We start from the raw sequence: 14560 nt of genomic DNA, 5'->3' as shown, positions 1-14560 counted from the left end.
CTGTTACAGATTTTGATATTCTGTACTGGATTGTCTGTCCTGGACTTCTTCCTTTACCCAAGATTAGATAATTTACTTATTGAAGTGGCCAGAGATTACGTATTTCTGGAAGAAATTTGCCGAAATATGAACTGGTATACATGACAAAATATGTGTCATTATATAAAAAACACTTCGAAAGTTAAACACTTGTACTGTAAAATCTTCACAGTGGGTACTTTATAAGGGTATAAGTGAAAAACAAACAGTCCTATTTTTTTAAATATTGAATTAGTACAAATATATGTTTGCAATGTTGCCATTTAATTTAAATTAAGTTTGAGGAAAATAGTTACAATGTAGTAATACTAGTGGTATTGGATTTACGTCCCACTAGCTACATTTTTACGGTTTTCATAGACGCCAAGGTGCCAGAATTTAGTCCCGCAGGAGTTCTCTTACGTGACAGTAAATCTGCCGACATGAGGCTGTCGTACTTGAGCACTTCCAAATACCACCGGACTGAGCCAGGATCGATCCTGCCAAGCTGGGGAAAGAAGGCCAGCGCCTCAACCCTCTGAGCCACTCGGCCCGGCTGTTGCAATTTAGAAATCTTACTCTGATATCTGATATCACAATCCAATAACTTTTCAAAAACCTAGTTTTATATTATTGTTAACATTGCACCTTAATTTCACTTTCACCGACTATCTAACAATTAAAATTCCATTAACAATGTTGAGTGTTTGCACCACTCGTTGAATATACGTAGAATCAATTCGTATATTCAACGTGTTCCTTATTTGAAAGGGGCCGATGTCCTTAGATGTTAGGGCCCTTTAAGCAACAAGCATCATCATCATCATCATCATCATCATCATCATCACCTTATCTGAAATGAAATTGTATAGTAAATTGAATATTTCCTTTCAAAGTAGCCCTACGTTTTAAAATATTCAATTACTAATAAAATTCTTAAACATAATTGGCATTACGTTAGCTGAAACACGTGTCATATATTTACTTCATTGTTTATTCGACTGAACAGAAAATGAGGTAAAAATGTTAATATTTTATATACTTCGATTCTTTGAATGAATCGTTCGACACGTACCCTAATTCAAGCTATACGTGGTGCCTCCATAGTTTCTCCATAAAGACATCTCTCGTTGTACAAAAATAACAATCACTTAACATAGTGTTAGTTTTAATCCCTGGGAAAAAATCATCTGTAATGACAACATCGTTCTCGTCAAGCAAACTAAGAGATTTAATTACTTTTGTCGGGTAAACACCAAATGTGTCACAAGAGTTCCTTTACATGCCGACATCGTACAATATGGAGTGTCGAATGGACTTTTTTCGGCCTTCAAAAATGCGAATACCTCCGCCTGGTTTGAACCCAATATCTTGGGATCCGGAGCCCAACACTCTACCACTGATCCACAGAGGCAAATTCGGTCGAACACTCAATTTGATATTTTCACCATAACAATTGCTCGTAAAGTTCTGAGATTTTATTAGGCCATTCGCCTTTTATCAGACCATTACTCAAACCGTTTCCGGCCAACTGGACAGATATCAAATTATTATATTACTATTATCACCAATGCATTCATTATCCTCGTTGATTACAACAAAAATCATGAAACTATTGACATTTGAAATACCTCTTACACTGAACACACTATCTGTCCAGGGCTATTCAGTTTTGTAACATTAACCTTTAAAAATATCTGTTAAAAGTAATACGGTCACATCAGCTGAACATTCTAGCCCTAACTTTATTAAACAACAGAAAAACTGGTTCGATAGAAGGCAATTCGGTTTTAGGAAGGGTTATTCCACTGAAGCTCAACTTGTAGGATTCCAGCAAGATATAGCAGATATCTTGGATTCTGGAGGTCAAATGGACTGTATCGCGATTGACCTGTCTAAAGCATTTGATAGGTTGGATCATGGGAGACTACTGGCAAAAATGAATGCAATTGGACTAGACAAAATAGTGACTGAATGGGTTGCTATATTTCTAGAAAATAGATCTCAGAGAATTAGAGTAGGTGAAGCTTTATCTGACCCTGTAATAATTAAGAGGGGAATTCCTCAAGGCAGTATTATCGGACCTTTATGTTTTCTTATATATATAAATGATATGAGTAACGGAGTGGAATCGGAGGTAAGGCTTTTTGCGGATGATGTTATTCTCTATAGAGTGATAAATAAGTTACAAGATTGTGAGCAACTGCAACGTGACCTCGAAAATGTTGTGAGATGGACAGCAGGCAATGGTATGATGATAAACGGGGTTAAAAGTCAGGTTGTGAGTTTCACAAATAGGAAAAGTCCTCTCAGTTTTAATTACTGCGTTGATGGGGTGAAAGTTCCTTTGGGGATCATTGTGAGTATCTAGGTGTTAATATAAGGAAAGATCTTCATTGGGGTAATCACATAAATGAGATTGTAAATAAAGGGTACAGATCTCTGCACATGGTTATGAGTGTGTTTAGGGGTTGTAGTAAGGATGTAAAGGAGAGTGCATATAAGTCTCTGGTAAGACCCCAACTAGAGTATGGTTCCAGTGTATGGGACCCTCACCAGGATTACCTGATTCAAGAACTGGAAAAAATCCAAAGAAAAGCAGCTCGATTTGTTCTGGGTGATTTCCGACAAAAGAGTAGCGTTACAAAAATGTTGCAATGTTTGGGTTGGGAAGAATTGAGAGAAAGAAGAAGAGCTGCTCGACTAAGTGGTATGTTCCGAGCTGTCAGCGGAGAGATGGCGTGGAATGCCATTAGTAGACGAATAAGTTTGAATGGCGTTTATAAAAGTAGCAAAGATCACAATATGAAGATAAAGTTGGAATTCAAGAGGACAAACTGAGGCAAATATTCATTTATAGGAAGGGGAGTTAGGGATTGGAATAACTTACCAATGGAGATGTTCAATAAATATCCAATTTCTTTGAAATCATTTAGGAAAAGGCTAGGAAAGCAACAGATAGGGAATCTGCCACCTGGGCGACTGCCCTAAATGCACATCAGTATTGATTGAAAATGTGGTCTTCATGGGCGGATTATTTACATATGCTCCAACGCTGGTTCAGCGACACAACATTACAAAAGGAGAAAATAAAACACTGTCACATCTGTACAAGAAAATACTAGAACACTGGAATAACTTAAGGAAAGACATGCTTTGGCCTCGAGGACCTAAAAAGGAAATACAAGAAATCACAATCTTATAATAATTTTAAAATGATGAGGGTCGGCGCCGTCACTTACGTGGGAACACATACATGTGTTACACTTGGATTCGGTTGAAATTTGGTAGGAATATTCGTGGGAAGAAGTAGAAGGATAAGGGGTAAACTGCATGTGCCCAGCGCAAGTTTAAACGCCAAAATTGAACAAATAAATAGTCGTAAAATTAGATGTGCAAAACGTAAGTATGAAAACAGCGCATGAAACAAGTGTACAAAGGACGATGTTTGAACAACGATGCCAATAAGGTTTGAAAAATTCACGCCCGATTTCTTGTTGCTCTTTGTAATTTTTAAAACCTTATTGGCATCGTTGTTCAAACGTCGTCCTTTGTACACTTGTATCATGTGCTGTTTTCATGTTTACGTTTTGCACATCTGATCGGGAAGTTAAGAGGAACGCGCTAACTTTACGCTGCCTGGCTGCTGGCGCAGCTCGACACAGCCCGGTTGTTTGACGTCCGCTGCTTCGCTCCTCCCTACCTCTCCGCCACACCCCGATACTCCCGCGGCACTTCTAATTTTACGACCATTTATTTGTTCAATTTTGGAGTTTAAATTTTCGCTGGGCACATGCAGTTTTCATCTTAGCATTCTACTGCCTCCCACGAATATTCCAACCAAATTTCAACCGAATCCGAGTGTAACATATGTATGTGTTCCCTCGTTAGTCTCATTATAGCCTTAATTAAGAATTTCATTTGATTATCATTGTTTGGGTGTTTACTGTCTAACGGGCCACATGCAAGTTTATAATCATCTAATATTTCATCCAAATATAATTTAAATGTGCAACCTGGTGACTAAATTAATAGTTTCAACGAAGCGACCATGAACTAAAGACATAGTGATATGTTATCCCTGGTCCACGTCACAAGGTTTTCTGATAATCTTGACGCTGTCATTAATGCTCTCTCTAATTAAGTGCTCAAAACAACGCAAAAATTGACATCGCACATTACTTGACTGTAAAAATTTCTGCCGTTTACATTATAAACTAAAAACGACATCATAAATTACATCATAAATTTCTTCACTCTGCCATCAGTACCGTAAATTATCTTACCAAATTATACAAAATTCACCCAACCCCAATTAAACTCGTAACTGACACAAATTCACTTTTAATGCTGAAATCGTCCCTACCTAAAATAGGACATATATACTCACTATTACAATTCGCACGCATTACTTTAAATCGAGTTGAATAAACTTACTTGGCTCGGGGATGAGCGTTTCGTGAGACGCCATGGCACTTAACAACTCTGAGACTGACGAAGGAGTTATTTCTCTGATGCGGGCTTCTGTACCACATCACATTCAAATCTTTCCCTTTAAATACATCGCTCATGGAAGATATCTAAGCTCACAATATTCCGCTCCCATTTGGAGCCACAGAAGGTTCGCCTGTTTGAGGAGCAAAATCATATTATTACCTCAACTTACGTTCGTTCTGTGTTATTATTATTATTATTATTATTATTATTATTATTATTATTATTATTATTATCATTCCCTATACATTAATCACACTTGACTCGAAAAACAGTCCACTTGAAATTAATAAAAAATTAATCAATCATAATTTTAACTTTAATTGGCCAATCGTGTCCATCATGAACTGGGCAAAATACAGTATATCAGAATAAAACTCTGAAAACCAAGTAACTTCATATTTGTGCAAATCCTATACATTTTACACACACACACACACACCTGCTGATGTGGGCCATAATTACAAAATAGAATAATGTCAAACATTTCGCACACTTGGAGAACGATCATCACCTCTCGTAATCACTTGAACATCCCCTGGATGATGGTGATTTATTCCATAAACTGAGCTAATCCCATTGGAAGAAAACTTTGATCACCGGCGAATACATTTTTTACTTCACGTGTTTTTATAACACAAGCAATAATTTGCACACTCACAGACTGAAAACACTAATAAATATTAATCACACACTTATATATTGGACATTCACAAATATTAACAACAAAGTTTTAATATTATCGGATCACTGTCAGTATACGCGGGAGGTGTGAAAATACTAATAAATATTAATCACACACTTATACATTAGACATTTACAAATATTAACAACAAAGTTTTAATATTATCGGATCACTGTCAGTACACGCGGGAGGTGTGAACATTGGTCTGTTACCAGCTACCTGAGCGAACAGTAAATTCCCTCAACCCCTGCATCGTAAATTATTCCTTTCACTAGTTCAATGGGTTACGGCTCACCTATCTACCAGCTATTTCGCGGATCCTTTAATATTTGCTAAGCACATTCCTACCCCGCTGGGTAAAGTATTGGACAAGTCTCTACTTGCTATATCACTCGACAAAGTTTTATGTTGAATATTCCCTCTTCATTACAATGTTCGTAGCTAGATCTCGGTTCTATCAATTATTAGAGTCGGTTCTCTCTAAAATTTGCTTTGTGCGGCTATCCATCCACAATTTATCAGTTGTTTCTCTCTCATCGTTTTCTAAGTTTTTACAGCAAAAATCGAACGATATCTTTCCCTCCTTTATATTACCAATAGTAATAATACCGGTAGTTCACTGTGCAATACTGGTGACTATCGCTGTTCAGTGCAGTCTAATTCACAAAAAAGTCACATACTTCGTCTCTGGTAAAACCTGGGCACGAAATGAAAGCATGAGCTACACGGTTGAAGACTTGGTGAAGAATGGGTATGTAACTGACGCTCAAACGCGTTTTGTTATAATCAAAAGCCACGCGTTCAAGTTTGATAATTGACACTACGCTACACAGAACGTGTAATTTTGGTATCCAAAATGTGTCACTCTACGAGGTTAATATAAAGTTATCCTGAGTTCACATCCCTTCTTCACACGTCTCATATTTCAAGAATGTCTGAACAGTCACTTAGACAAGTAATAATATATGGATGCATTCGATGGCTATTAATTAAGTTCCAAGCATCACTAAATTATACTTCATAGCGTAGGAATATAATGCCGACCGAAGAAACGTGTCACGTGAGAATATTCGGCGAAAAATTCCTTATTGTACAATTGTTAATATCAATTTAATCACATTACGAAGAGTCCTTTTTAGTAGTGCGAAAATTATCTTAATTTGTGGCACTTTAAACGACACCCTAATAACTAATAACTCTAGCCGTCTGTCGGAGGTAAGTAAATGTCCCTTAACTAAATCGTACAAAAAAGGAAAATATAATTCTTCCTATTGGTGGAAACTTAAAATGTTAAGAAAGGTTAATTTGTTTGGAGGGGAGGTCATATGTTTTTCTCTCTTGCACATTATCGTCCCATTGTCTTACTTACTTCGATTTAAAATTTCGCCCGGGACCACCTGGTTTCGGTCACTTTATCCAGAGCGGAGTGGATGTGCTTGTCACGTACTATTCTGCTACCTCCTGTAGAACAGTTCCATAGTGGTTTTGCTGGATTACTATTTCCTATCACTGTGAGAAGTACTGAAGTTTTGCTCAACTGCATGAATATATTGTACCCGTAAAAATGTGTTCATATCTTTAAGGCGCTTGATATTAAACGAACGAGCATGATGCTTAATCTCAGTTGTGGCTTTATCATTGGAGCTGGTACAGAGAGAGGTATAGTTATCAAATTGAGAGATTATTTTGATAAATTGAGTTTATTGATCATCAAAAGCAAGTTCATATCACCTTCATACAGCAGCGTGGAAATGTCGTGGCTGGTTGGTACCTCCAAGTCCTGGGATGGTGCTGGACATCGACCGGGCAGGGACCACACCTGCTCGGATGAGGAATTCTGGAACGTCTGGAGGTTCTGGAAGTGTCTCGACGTTCTGGAAGTCTCGACGTTCTGGAATGTCCCGACGTTCTGGAATGTCTCGAAGATTGGTACGTGCTCCTGGGTTCGATTCGAGACGTAATTCACACCTGAATTTCCTGTACGGCACTCCACACATTCAGGGCACTGTCTGAACAGATATGACTTTTTTAATTATGATTACTGCGAAAACGTTCTAGAATAATCACTCGAACAAGTACTGGTAGAAATGCAAGTTCATAAGGCAAGCTCACTGTAAGTCAGGATGTTCTAGAGGATTACTGTTACTGCAGCCCTAAATGCACAGTTCTGAAGGTTTAAAACATATTGGTAATGAACTGAATAAGTAGCACTCGGAAACTGTCCTGTTGCATTGATAAGCGAAGTGAATAGCCATTAAAGAAAATAATATTTGAAAGAAAAAGTCTGACTTCATAAATTATGGATCACTCAAAATACTGGAAAGTTCTAGGCTTTCTGGAAATGCGATATGCGTATTCCGAATTGTCACAGTCTTTAAGAATCAAAACATAAGTCCCTGTGTAGCACTTGGAAAGCATTGCATATTTCACAATTAAATATAATGTTTAATGTCCCCTAAGTTCAATGTTCCAGAAATTGATTCAAAAATATAAGTTCGCGTAAGTTCAATGTGATACACAACACACGTGAAAATTCAATCGTCGTCGAATAAGTAAGTCCTTATGTGGCACTTCAGAAAAAAAACAAAGTTCCAATGTGTAGAAATAACAAAGTTCCAATGTGCCGAAATGTTAAAGTCCCAACACGACACTCGAAGAAAATAAAGTTCCAACGTGTCGAAATGTTAAAGTCCCAACACGACACTCGAAGAAAATAAAGTTTCGATGACAATGTTCCAGTATGTCACCTTAAGAAAATAATAAAGTCTTATCGCGACACTTGGCGAAAATAACTAAGTTCCAATGAGACGCTTCAGAAAAAAACAAAGTTCTTATATGGCACATTAAGAAAAAAAAACAAAGTCCAATCACGACACACGACAAAAAAAACAAAGTCCCAATGTGTCAATATGACAAAGTTCCAATACGATGCTCGCAGAAAACAAAGTCCCATTCAGGCACTTCAAGAATATGGCAAAGTCCTGATACAACACTTAGAGAAATACCGAACTTGGATTTCGCAGACTGTCGACTAGAAGTTCGACACACACAAGACTTCTCTTGTCACCCGTGTCACAGAGACGGCGGAGTGACAGACACTGAATTCGTAGGTCGGGTGGTCTTCCTTTTATACACGTTCGCATGGAAGTGTCTAGAACTCGGGTACTATCTACCCTTATAACTTCTATAATACTCGGTGGATTTTCTTGAAATCTGAACAGACGATGTCTATTGAAAAGGCTTTTAAGTTGGCAGTGTCAAAATAGCGATAAATTAGCTCAAAGATGTACTTTTGAGGACGAGCTGGATCATTACCATATATGGTAGCGGAGAGCTGGCTTACTGCGGCCACGTCACTCGCTGGGTACGTCACTGCGTTCGGCGGGCTGCCTACCTTCCATCTCGCGCGAAGTTCAACAAACATACTTCGGACTTCTGTCGTAGCGGTGTTTCCGGTACATGTCCCCCCCTCTTAGGGCAAAGAAAATTCGACAAGGATTTTCTTTAGGCTTCTCTCTCGAAGTATGTTTTTAGGCTAGAAGCATTATATATTCCTTCGGCGGTTCCATGATGTGTGTTCTTGCTTATGCTCTGCATCTCCATACTATGGAATAGGGACGTCTTTTATAAGTGGAAGTATCCTTGACATCTAAATGATATTTAAAATCTCGGATCTCTCCGGGTTTGTCACTGAATACGTCCGGATAAGTTTCGAAGATTTCCTTGACTGAATCCGCAACATCTTTGTTGGCCACTGGGTCTTCAATCACACTGATTACGGAGCTGACATAGTCTGGACCGTCGTCGCACATCTCACCTATCAGGGGTACATCTTCGACGGGTCCCACTTCTTCGGGATCACCCTCTTCATCTCCGACTGGTGCAGCATCGCTATTTCCACCATCGAATTCTTCTTGCGGGGTATCTATCCCTTGTATCCGACCGTCGTCTCCTTCGATCAGCTGTAATTCTACAGGGTCAACGTTATAAAATGTAATGACATTTGCTGTGTAATCAATCACTCCTCCATATTTGATGAGAAAATCCGATCCAAGGATAACATTGAATTTCATCTGAGAGATTACTAGAAAAACATGCTCAAATTGAACATGTCCCGCGACGAATTCCATAAACGCTTGTAGTTTACATTTAATGCACTTATCTGGAACAATCCCTTTGATCCTAAGTTGGGAAACAGGCATCACATGTACATCACGTCTCTCCTTTATGGCTTCTAATAGTCTGGCTGAAATAAGCGAGGCTTGAGCTCCTGAATCTACCAATGACATAACTTTAATATTGCCAACCCTAATGGTGATTACTGGCAAGCTACGTTGGATTCTTGGCCTAGACGGTGTCATATTTTCATGGAGTAGTTCCGAGTCCTCTACGTGCCAATAGTGTACCTGAGTTACGCAGAGCGGCTCTTCCCTCCTTCCATTTTCAGGCAATCTTCTTAAGAAAACATTGGAGTTTTTTTTTTTTGCACCCGTTGTGTTAGGGTTCGGGGCAGGTGTTTCGTTTGTCTTACCAGTGGCTTGCTGATACTCTAGCGAGGCGGCTCCTTCTTGATTCTCGCCCTTTCGCTGTTCTTTCAAGTACTCTTGAGTATCTCGCCATCGTCTATTCAATTCATCTCGATAAGAAACCCTATCCTCTACTTGTTGGGCCTCTGTTGGCTTTTTCCATGTTAATCTGTTTTGGTATGGCACTTTCCCTCGGTCCGGCCGTCCTTTATACCCTCGATATCGGGTAGGTGTGTTTCGTGATGTAGGCCTTTCCTCTGGTACTTCCGGATCTGGACGTCCTTGTGTCACAATGGCGACAGGACTGGTAGTCATTTCTTTAGTCTTACTCCCTTTCGGTAAACATTGAGCGTGGGCTGTGTCCAATCTACGAAGTATCCCATCCATTTGTTCTAAAGATTGTATGTTAGCAGCTACCAAAATCTCCTGAACTTGGGCTGGGAATTGCAACGTGATCGCCTGGATCAGCTCTTGCTCAGGCAATGGTGGATCCAAAAATTGCATCTTCTTAAGTTGCCCGATAAAATAATCGGAGTAACGGGATGTGTTTATAGAAGTATTGTACTTCTTAGCATACAACTGCAACTTAATTACATGTTGCGTCTCTGAATTCCAAAAGCGCTTCAATAGAGCTTCCTTGAATTCAGAATAAGTGTTAAAGCAATATTTAAAAGCGGAATACCATGATAGAGCGCGTCCCTCTAGTAACTTGGAAACGACACGAAGCTGTCGATCAGGACTGATTTTATTTTCTTGAAAATATTCTTCAATGTTGAGTAAAAATTCCCTAGCGGTGTATTCCTCCTTCCCAGAGAATTTGGCAGGTTTTTCATCGGTCATTCGGATGATAGTAGTAATGTTTGCGTTTTCATTAGTTTTTAATAGACTAGAAGAAAGTAAGGGAGTATCCTTCAGTTCTAAATTAGAGACTTTACTACCAAGGGTTTCTATCTGTTCTTGTAGTTCTGTTTTAACATCCTTCACCTGTTGTTTAATAGTATCTTCTACTACCTTAACTTCATCTTGGAGATCCTTTTTTAATTCGGATACGTCTCGACATATACGCGTAACCTGAGTGTGTGTAGTATCTAATTGAGATGTAAATTTTTTATCAAACTCTCCCTGTTTACTCTTTATAAGACTGACTTCATTGTTTACTCTTTGAATGTCATTTTTAAGCGTATCTCTAAGATTCTCCTGAATAGAGGCTATTTTAACCTGGGCTAAAGATAATTGTGAATGTGATTCCTGTAACTGAGTTTTTAAGCCTTCCATCTCTTTAGCAATTGCCTGAGAAGTGGGGAGAATGGCTTTGAAGTCATCTTTAAGAAGAGCTACAACTTGGGTTTTAATTTCTTCTTTCATGACCTCCATGTTACTTTTCAATTGGTCATTGATTTCGGAAAATTTTTCATCTACCCTAGCGTTGGACTCTTTAAATTTTTGTTCAATGCGAGCACCAGCCTGAGTAAGTCTTTGTTCTAGGGCGGCATTCGCTTCTACAAACTTCTTATCTACTTCAGCATTAATTTGAACTACGGATTCCCTAAGTTGACGTTCAAGGTTAGAACTGGATTCATTAAGTTGACGTTCAAGATTGGAACTAGACTCATTAAGCCGATGTTCGAGATTGGAACTAGACTCATTAAGCCGATGTTCGAGATTAGAACTAGACTCATTAAGCCGATGTTCGAGATTAGAACTAGACTCATTTAATTGTTCTCTCAATGACTGTTCAAGATTAGAACTAGATTCATTAAGTTGTTCTTTGGTCTCAACAATCCTACGTTCAAGATTAGAGCTGGACTCACTAAGTCGGTGTTCTAAGTTTTCAGTTGCTACTTTCATACTGAGCCTAAGGGCTTCAATCGCTGCCATAATCTCCTCCATTTTATTAAAATATATAACTCTAGTACCAAGTACAGAAATAATGATTGACACAATTCAAAAAAAAATTTCTAAAGATTTTCAAAATTTGCATTCAGTCAAAAGTTCAAAGTTTTAAGTCCTAGTGCCAATGTTTCAACACACATTAATTAAACCAAGTCTTTGCAAATCACCTCTACCAAATCACTTAAATTATGCACTTATACTTCAGTTAAGTTAGTCTCCACTGAAATTTGAAAACACTCCTATTCTGATTGAATTTAGTCACCATAGTTTGAGCTGTATGTAAGTCTTTCATGTTAAGCTCCAATGAAATCGGCCCCTAAAGGTGGGCGCCACGTATACTACCTCCTCTCTGTACCCGTAAAAATGTGTTCATATCTTTAAGGCGCTTGATATTAAACGAACGAGCATGATGCTTAATCTCAGTTGTGGCTTTATCATTGGAGCTGGTACAGAGAGAGGTATAGTTATCAAATTGAGAGATTATTTTGATAAATTGAGTTTATTGATCATCAAAAGCAAGTTCATATCACCTTCATACAGCAGCGTGGAAATGTCGTGGCTGGTTGGTACCTCCAAGTCCTGGGATGGTGCTGGACATCGACCGGGCAGGGACCACACCTGCTCGGATGAGGAATTCTGGAACGTCTGGAGGTTCTGGAAGTGTCTCGACGTTCTGGAAGTCTCGACGTTCTGGAATGTCCCGACGTTCTGGAATGTCTCGACGTTCTGGAATGTCCCGACGTTCTGGAATGTCTCGAAGATTGGTACGTGCTCCTGGGTTCGATTCGAGACGTAATTCACACCTGAATTTCCTGTACGGCACTCCACACATTCAGGGCACTGTCTGAACAGATATGACTTTTTTAATTATGATTACTGCGAAAACGTTCTAGAATAATCACTCGAACAAGTACTGGTAGAAATGCAAGTTCATAAGGCAAGCTCACTGTAAGTCAGGATGTTCTAGAGGATTACTGTTACTGCAGCCCTAAATGCACAGTTCTGAAGGTTTAAAACATATTGGTAATGAACTGAATAAGTAGCACTCGGAAACTGTCCTGTTGCATTGATAAGCGAAGTGAATAGCCATTAAAGAAAATAATATTTGAAAGAAAAAGTCTGACTTCATAAATTATGGATCACTCAAAATACTGGAAAGTTCTAGGCTTTCTGGAAATGCGATATGCGTATTCCGAATTGTCACAGTCTTTAAGAATCAAAACATAAGTCCCTGTGTAGCACTTGGAAAGCATTGCATATTTCAAATTAAATATAATGTTTAATGTCCCCTAAGTTCAATGTTCCAGAAATTGATTCAAAAATATAAGTTCGCGTAAGTTCAATGTGATACACAACACACGTGAAAATTCAATCGTCGTCGAATAAGTAAGTCCTTATGTGGCACTTCAGAAAAAAAACAAAGTTCCAATGTGTAGAAATAACAAAGTTCCAATGTGCCGAAATGTTAAAGTCCCAACACGACACTCGAAGAAAATAAAGTTCCAACGTGTCGAAATGTTAAAGTCCCAACACGACACTCGAAGAAAATAAAGTTTCGATGACAATGTTCCAGTATGTCACCTTAAGAAAATAATAAAGTCTTATCGCGACACTTGGCGAAAATAACTAAGTTCCAATGAGACGCTTCAGAAAAAAACAAAGTTCTTATATGGCACATTAAGAAAAAAAAAACAAAGTCCAATCACGACACACGACAAAAAAAACAAAGTCCCAATGTGTCAATATGACAAAGTTCCAATACGATGCTCGCAGAAAACAAAGTCCCATTCAGGCACTTCAAGAATATGGCAAAGTCCTGATACAACACTTAGAGAAATACCGAACTTGGATTTCGCAGACTGTCGACTAGAAGTTCGACACACACAAGACTTCTCTTGTCACCCGTGTCACAGAGACGGCGGAGTGACAGACACTGAATTCGTAGGTCGGGTGGTCTTCCTTTTATACACGTTCGCATGGAAGTGTCTAGAACTCGGGTACTATCTACCCTTATAACTTCTATAATACTCGGTGGATTTTCTTGAAATCTGAACAGACGATGTCTATTGAAAAGGCTTTTAAGTTGGCAGTGTCAAAATAGCGATAAATTAGCTCAAAGATGTACTTTTGAGGACGAGCTGGATCATTACCATATATGGTAGCGGAGAGCTGGCTTACTGCGGCCACGTCACTCGCTGGGTACGTCACTGCGTTCGGCGGGCTGCCTACCTTCCATCTCGCGCGAAGTTCAACAAACATACTTCGGACTTCTGTCGTAGCGGTGTTTCCGGTACAATATATACATTATTTCAGTATTAATCTCTATCTGACCCCAGGATTACGGATACAGTTTATCAAGTATATCAAGAGTTTTACAATAAATATGGTCGATGTTTCTGTATGAAAACCAAACAGAAACTCCCCCCCTCCCCCCAATGCTCCCACAGTAATTTCAGATTTTGTCTTCATTATAAAAATAACAGCCCATTAAAATGGCAGCGACATCTCAAATTAATGCAAGGAAGTGTATGTTAAATCTTTTAAAAGTGATTACCTTTTAATATCTTCATACTCACACTGAAGGACCTTTCACTTCAAAATTGCCATTATTTTCAAGAACTCGTGTAACGTCAAAATGTTCAGTGTTACATTGAGTTGATAAACTGTTCCCATCTATTATTACCATAAAGTCAACTTCAGAAGTTTCTTATTCCATTCCCACTTGCACTCCCAATAACTTCATCTTGGGTTCTTCATAAATGTCGATAGAAAAATCAACAGAAAATTACTGACTGGTACTTATTTACTTGATATTTTTCTTTTCTTTCTTCGCTTATATCTCAAAACATCTACTTTAGCCTTAGGTTCTTTATAGTAACAAATGTCCTCAGATACTAAAATCCATAAGCCATTTCATTTCACATAGTAGCAATGTGGAAAAATT

The sequence above is a fragment of the Anabrus simplex genome, chromosome 2 (genome assembly GCF_040414725.1).
Source record: "Anabrus simplex isolate iqAnaSimp1 chromosome 2, ASM4041472v1, whole genome shotgun sequence".
NCBI classification, from domain to species: Eukaryota; Metazoa; Arthropoda; class Insecta; order Orthoptera; family Tettigoniidae; genus Anabrus; species Anabrus simplex.
This window is presented reverse-complemented; position numbering follows the sequence as displayed.